This window comes from Argentina silus (genome assembly GCF_951799395.1).
Source record: "Argentina silus genome assembly, chromosome: 2".
Lineage (NCBI taxonomy): Eukaryota > Metazoa > Chordata > Actinopteri > Argentiniformes > Argentinidae > Argentina > Argentina silus.
This window is the reverse complement of record NC_139656.1, coordinates 26,289,255-26,295,254: the sequence shown is the minus strand read 5'-3', so window position 1 is coordinate 26,295,254 and position 6,000 is coordinate 26,289,255.

Below are 6,000 nucleotides of genomic sequence, written 5' to 3'. Positions count from 1 at the left end.
AAGTAAGGCATGGATGCTATTTGTCTGTCGATTGTTGTTTTCCTGCCTTAAAGAGAGCAGTGTTGCAGGTTGGACAGTGGTTTTAGAGACACAAACCAATTGGATGATTCCTATATTAAATAATGAATCAAATATGACAAACAATAAGTTGGCAGAAAGAGAGCAACTTAGTCAATGTAATGCTCTTTAAAAATGTGGAAGATTTATAAATAGCATATCCAACGGAAGTTGAATGAGCTACCACAGTACCAACTTTGAAAATGCAACTTCTTATTCCAATTCTTGTCCATTGAGAGGTTAAAGAGGAAGACACACCAGAGTGATCTGGGGTTTTGTAACCATCTACCTTGAAACTAGGTGTTTACTTTACAAACCCCCTGAACTGGGGAGGGGCGGCTCCTGCCTCTCTTCAGTCCGATCTATCAAAGTCATAAACAACGCACACAACACACTCGCTCCCAGCCAGGGAGAAATCTGTTGCTGATAGACTAATAACACAGCTCACTGAGTATGAAGGAATGACGCAGAGACAGAGGGCTCAGGCTGAATCTAAACCCTGGGATGAAAATGAGGGACAATTACAAACGGCTGCTTGACTGAGCTCACCCCCATAGTCTCTTACCAATTTGATGAGATGTCAACTCCAAATTAGGGAGAGGAATGATTCCAAACTTTGTTCTCCATTTGGCCATGACTGCAGTTTCCCTGGCAGTTTGTGCTTGCTGTACTATGATGTACTCAATTTAGCGTTCCAATCACATATCTCTTTGATTACCAAATGATTTTATTTTAAGGCACTTAAATTACTTTTAATTTACCTATGCAAATGATAAATATAGAAAACATGACGAAGTATAACAATACTATTGTACACCCTACCTTTCCAAAGCTACATGTCATTACTATTGTACACCCTACCTTTCCAAAGCTACATGTCATTACTATTGTATACCCTACCTTTCCAAAGCTACATGTCATTACTATTGTATACCCTACCTTTCCAAAGCTACATGTCATTACTATTGTACACCCTACCTTTCCAAAGCTACATGTCATTTCAGAGCAACAAGTTTAAATTGTTTATGTTTTTCCTCGCAGCTCACATTCAACCACAATACACTTCTTATACATGTTTTCTGGATTGAATTCTATGACATTTCATGGTAACACTATTCCAGTACAAATCAATGCTCAAGGGTGACATAATCAAATACAATCATAAGATATATATATACTTGATTTAATAAAATCTTGTTTGGGAATTGTAATACATTGCAGTGTGGGCAGTAAGGGAGACGCCAAACATTCTGTCTTACTTACATGGACAGCGCCTGTGTTTGAAAACGTTCATAATTAATACATTTTGGTTTGGCATGATCACAACTAACATAACTCATGGGGACAACTTCTTCAAAACTGTCTCCAAGATTTAGTTCACTGTCACATACACCAGTCAAACTGTTGATATAAAGAAAGGTTTCTTGAGGACAACCTCATAAATACCTTTAACGCAAGTTATTCGCTCCTGTTGCCAAATGGCTCACGGGTTCTACATAAAACCAGATATGCCAAGGGAGCTGGCAAGGGAAACAATGCTCTTAGTGAGTTCCTCTGTGATCTGGGGCGGGAGTGAGGGGAGGGCAAATTAAAAGGGAGAAAACACACTGAAGGGGCTTGAGATAATGATTTATAACCTTGTGGTTTTAAATGAATGTTTCTTCATATGTTAAATGCATCACTCGTTCTTGGGTTGACTTGGAGTAAGAAGCACTTTCTGCTGAATATGACTCTGGCTTTGGCTGAATGGTTAATGGCATGCCTGAGGTCTGGACCAGCCTACTGCCTCCAGCCAGCCCATGACAGGGCCTCTTCCCTTTCTTTCTCTATTTCTCCCTTCCGCTCTCCTTCCCCGACCCTTTCGTAATACTTTCTCTTTAGCACTGCAAGTCGGGGGCACTAACAGCAATACCTGAATGACGGAGTCTTCACACACCTTCTCCAGACACCTGTCCTGAGTCTCTCATCTCAAGTCCATACACTCAGAAATACATTCATGAGCTCGGGCTGTGCTGAGAGGGCACTGCAGCCCTCATGGATCGAGACTCCTTAAAGTTCACTGTGTAGCCCGAGTGAACACATCACAGGGGAGCAGATGTTGCCTCAAAATTACGTATATTGCCTACTGCAATGAGACTGTACAACTCCTCCTCCGGCTGGCTCAATAGGGGTGATCAGAGTCAGGCTGGGGGATGTTAAATCATACTGGACTGTTCTTACTGTATATAATGTTTCAGATGTCTATGTAATTTTTATTCTATTATTCTATTGTCACTTTATTTTGTTGTTGTTGTTTGTGATGTGAGCTGCTGTAACACCTTAATTTCCCCTCGGGGTTCAATAAAGTACCTGTCTATCTATCTATCTATCTATATTCAGTCAAAGGTAAATCTGGTGTTGGGGGTACAACTACAAATCTCATGAGTGGGTCATCTAATGTCATAATAAAAATGACAGTATAGGTCCTAAAAAAGTAACACTTTTTTTTTTATATAGCTTGCTGCATACACTCCACTGCTGTGTCACACCGGCATAACTTTCCATGGGTAGAAGACAGAGTGTGTCCAAAGTATCGTCAATGCCATTCTTGTCCTGTGCAGGGAAATACTGTACAGGCAAATACATTTCTTTATGTCAACTCTTTACATGGATGCCGGAAGAAAAAGGATGTTTCTATGAGACGCATGGAAAGGTGTACAAGAAGCAATGCTACAATCTGAACTCTACCATACAGGTGCCAAATATTTCAGTAAGTGATAGACTCCCATTAGACTTGAGGTAGCTATCATAACAGACAAGCCCCTGTGACCATCTTGCTGTTTCAGTGCTGTATCCTGTTGCAGTCTTATCAGGGGGTAACACCTGGTGTGTCTCTTTATACATGTGCTGATTGCATGCAGAGCTGGTGGCACTTTCAACTCTTTTCAAGGAACTTCTCATAGCCCAGTGGCTCATTATCATAACAGAGTGTGTGTGTGTGTGTGTGTGTGTCTGTCTGTGAGAGAGAGTTAGAGAGGTGACCTCAGTACCTCAATTTCCCTCTTTCCTGAAACTGAGAAATGAGGTAATTGTCACTTAAGGTTCAAGTCTGAACTATGCTGATAGAACATTTGAAAGCCATTGAGAGGGTAGAATAAATTCAAAATGTCAATGAGCCAGGAAACAAATCAAAACAAAATCAGAATGAGTGACAGAAAACACACAACACCTAGTTATGAGACATGCTAGAGTGAGGAGAAAACAGACACTGCACAGACCAATGCTTAAAGAGACAAACCGATTTCCCAGGCACCATAACTAATGGACAAAGAGCTAATCTACGTGAGAAAAGCTATTTGCTGAACATAATTCATTACCGCATTATATAAATGAGCTTCCTCCTCAATGAAGTCAGTGATTGGCTGGGAAGTGGAGCTGCGCGTTGGACCACAGCGCTGGGTGCTAGACTGGTCGTCAGGCTCCCAGTAACGGGGCAGTCAGACACCGCCTTGCCTCTTGTTTGTCCACTGATAGGAGTCTTGTTCAGCCCAGCTGCGTCTCCATGGAAGTGGCACCTTGAGAGGCTCCACTGCTCTACCCCGCCCGCCATCGCTCCATCTCCCCCACCCCTCCCTCCCCTCCCTTCCCAGCGCACCCCGATGTGAGGCAGGGGCTGCCATGAAACACCAGCCCCTGGCACGGAGCCCAGACGGCATTTTTCCTCCTGCGCAACTTTTATCCGACCGTAAAACAGAGCCCAATGAGGGCAGGGCTCTTAGAAAGCATCATTAAGCGCTAAGTGAACAGACAGCAATTTGAGCTACCGTTTCTTTTTTTTTCTTTTTTTTTTACCTTCTATTCTCAAGCTTCAACCAACTAAAGAGGTGTCTGTTGATTGATATTCAGCTCAGGGAAGAAAAAGACGCTTGTGAACAAAAAAGGGAAAATATCTGTTCAGAATGCCTTTGAAAAGAATGCACTTCACAGCTTTCTATTTAGACAATGTCTGCAGATTGCCAACGGCATGAACCTAAAGCTGCCAATGTTTTAATAGCCTTTTGCCCACAAAAGCCAGAGCTGGTGCTGAGGGCTAGATTAATAAATGTATTTTTTGCAAAGTTTCAGCTTGGCAAATCAAGACAATAATGACTCATGCACTAATAAACAAAATAGAAATCTGAATTAATCGAACTGTTCAGTTTGTTGGTATCACATCTTTCAGATAGACAATGGTCTCCTGCCATCTATCTACTTGAACCTACTCGTCTGCTTCTGTGTCCTCCATGCTCTGGCCAATCACTGCACAGCTCACTGCGGCAGCAGCACAATAGGCTGGTGGCAGCCATCACACTGCCTGGCCAGTCCTTTGGAAGCAGCAGACCCAAGGTTATTTACTGCTCATTTATTCAAACGTGTGGTCATTAAACCATAGCTGCAGAGTCACTGTCTGAGGGTACTGTTTCACAGCATCAGATTAATTACAATGTGAACGAATGCGCTCTGGAAAACAAACAGACAAACAAACAGGTGGCAGCCTTCCCCCCTCCCCCATAGCACAGTCTTATTATGCAGAAGCACACAGAATAATGAAATTAAGTGATAACTTAATCATACAAGTAGTCAAATAATGTAGAAATCCCAGTTCCCATAAATTTGATAATTACTTGTGGCAACACCTTAAAGGTGTAACTTTGCTGCCCTCTCTGGCCATACTGAAAATGTTCAAACGTAAATATGCTACGTTTTTGTAATAGCGGCCACTGTGTGCATGTCCATGGAAACAAACACAACGTAAAATAGGTACGTAAAGGACAGTGCTCTACCACACTACTGATTTATTATGGCAATCTTGCACTATTTTAAAGCTCAGATCTACATACTGAACCTTTAATGTAACACCTCAATAATTCCCTCTTTAAACCATATTAAATTACAGGTCACTAAGCTACCCTTTTATCACCAATAATTCTCTCATGTTAAACCACACACCTAATAGTTTATTATTATGAAATATTGCCATAATAATGAGGTAAATTATTGTATTTCACTTCACAACTAACAATCACTGAAAACCACAAACAGGCTGTTTAGAGAACATAACAGTGATGTAATAGCTTTCTCAGGTGGTAACTTGCAGAAACTCAATGATGTCTTTCTGATTCTATGGGAAATGTGAGTCATTGGATTGAAGTACCTATCCAATATGTTTATGAGGCTCATGCCAAGGATATGCATGCATGCTGAGATAAGATAAATGATGATTTCATTACAATATCCCTTATCAAATATTCATGGCTTTGTGAAATTAGGGCACGCACACACACACACACACACACACACACACACACACACACACACACACACACACACACAGGGTAACCCCTGGTATTGTTTGAGACTAGAGGGTAAAACAAGGACAGCTTGCATCTCCACCTCACTTGTTGGGTCTTATGACAACGGTTGGCAAATCAGAACCAGAGAACTAGACCATTGATTTTTAGACAGATGCGATCCAGCCCGGCTAGGGATGGGACAGCGTGTCAGGTGTCACAGAGTGTCTAGACGGTCAGACAATGAAACATCACCATGGAAACGGCTCTTATCAGTGGAGTGTGGCGATCAACAAAGGAGAGAAGTCATGTTTAACAGATACATTCTGTCTGGCCTTTGAAAGTCAGACTAATTTTAAAGAATGGCCCCAAAAGGGATTAAAAGGCAATAATTCATTGAATGGAGAGTGATGGATGCTTCCGTTAGTCTAATGAAATTCTATTTGGCTTACTTTTAGTAGACTATTATTAAGAATATTGTATGTGGAGAATAATTGGAATAAAAAGGAATTTAAAAATGTTGCTTATTTAGTAGCCCCACGCTCCTAGGCTCCCTCATAGAATTGCTATCTAATTACACAGAGCCAGGAGCAAAACAGACAAGTTATGGTTATAAAGTAAAGCACTTTGCCCC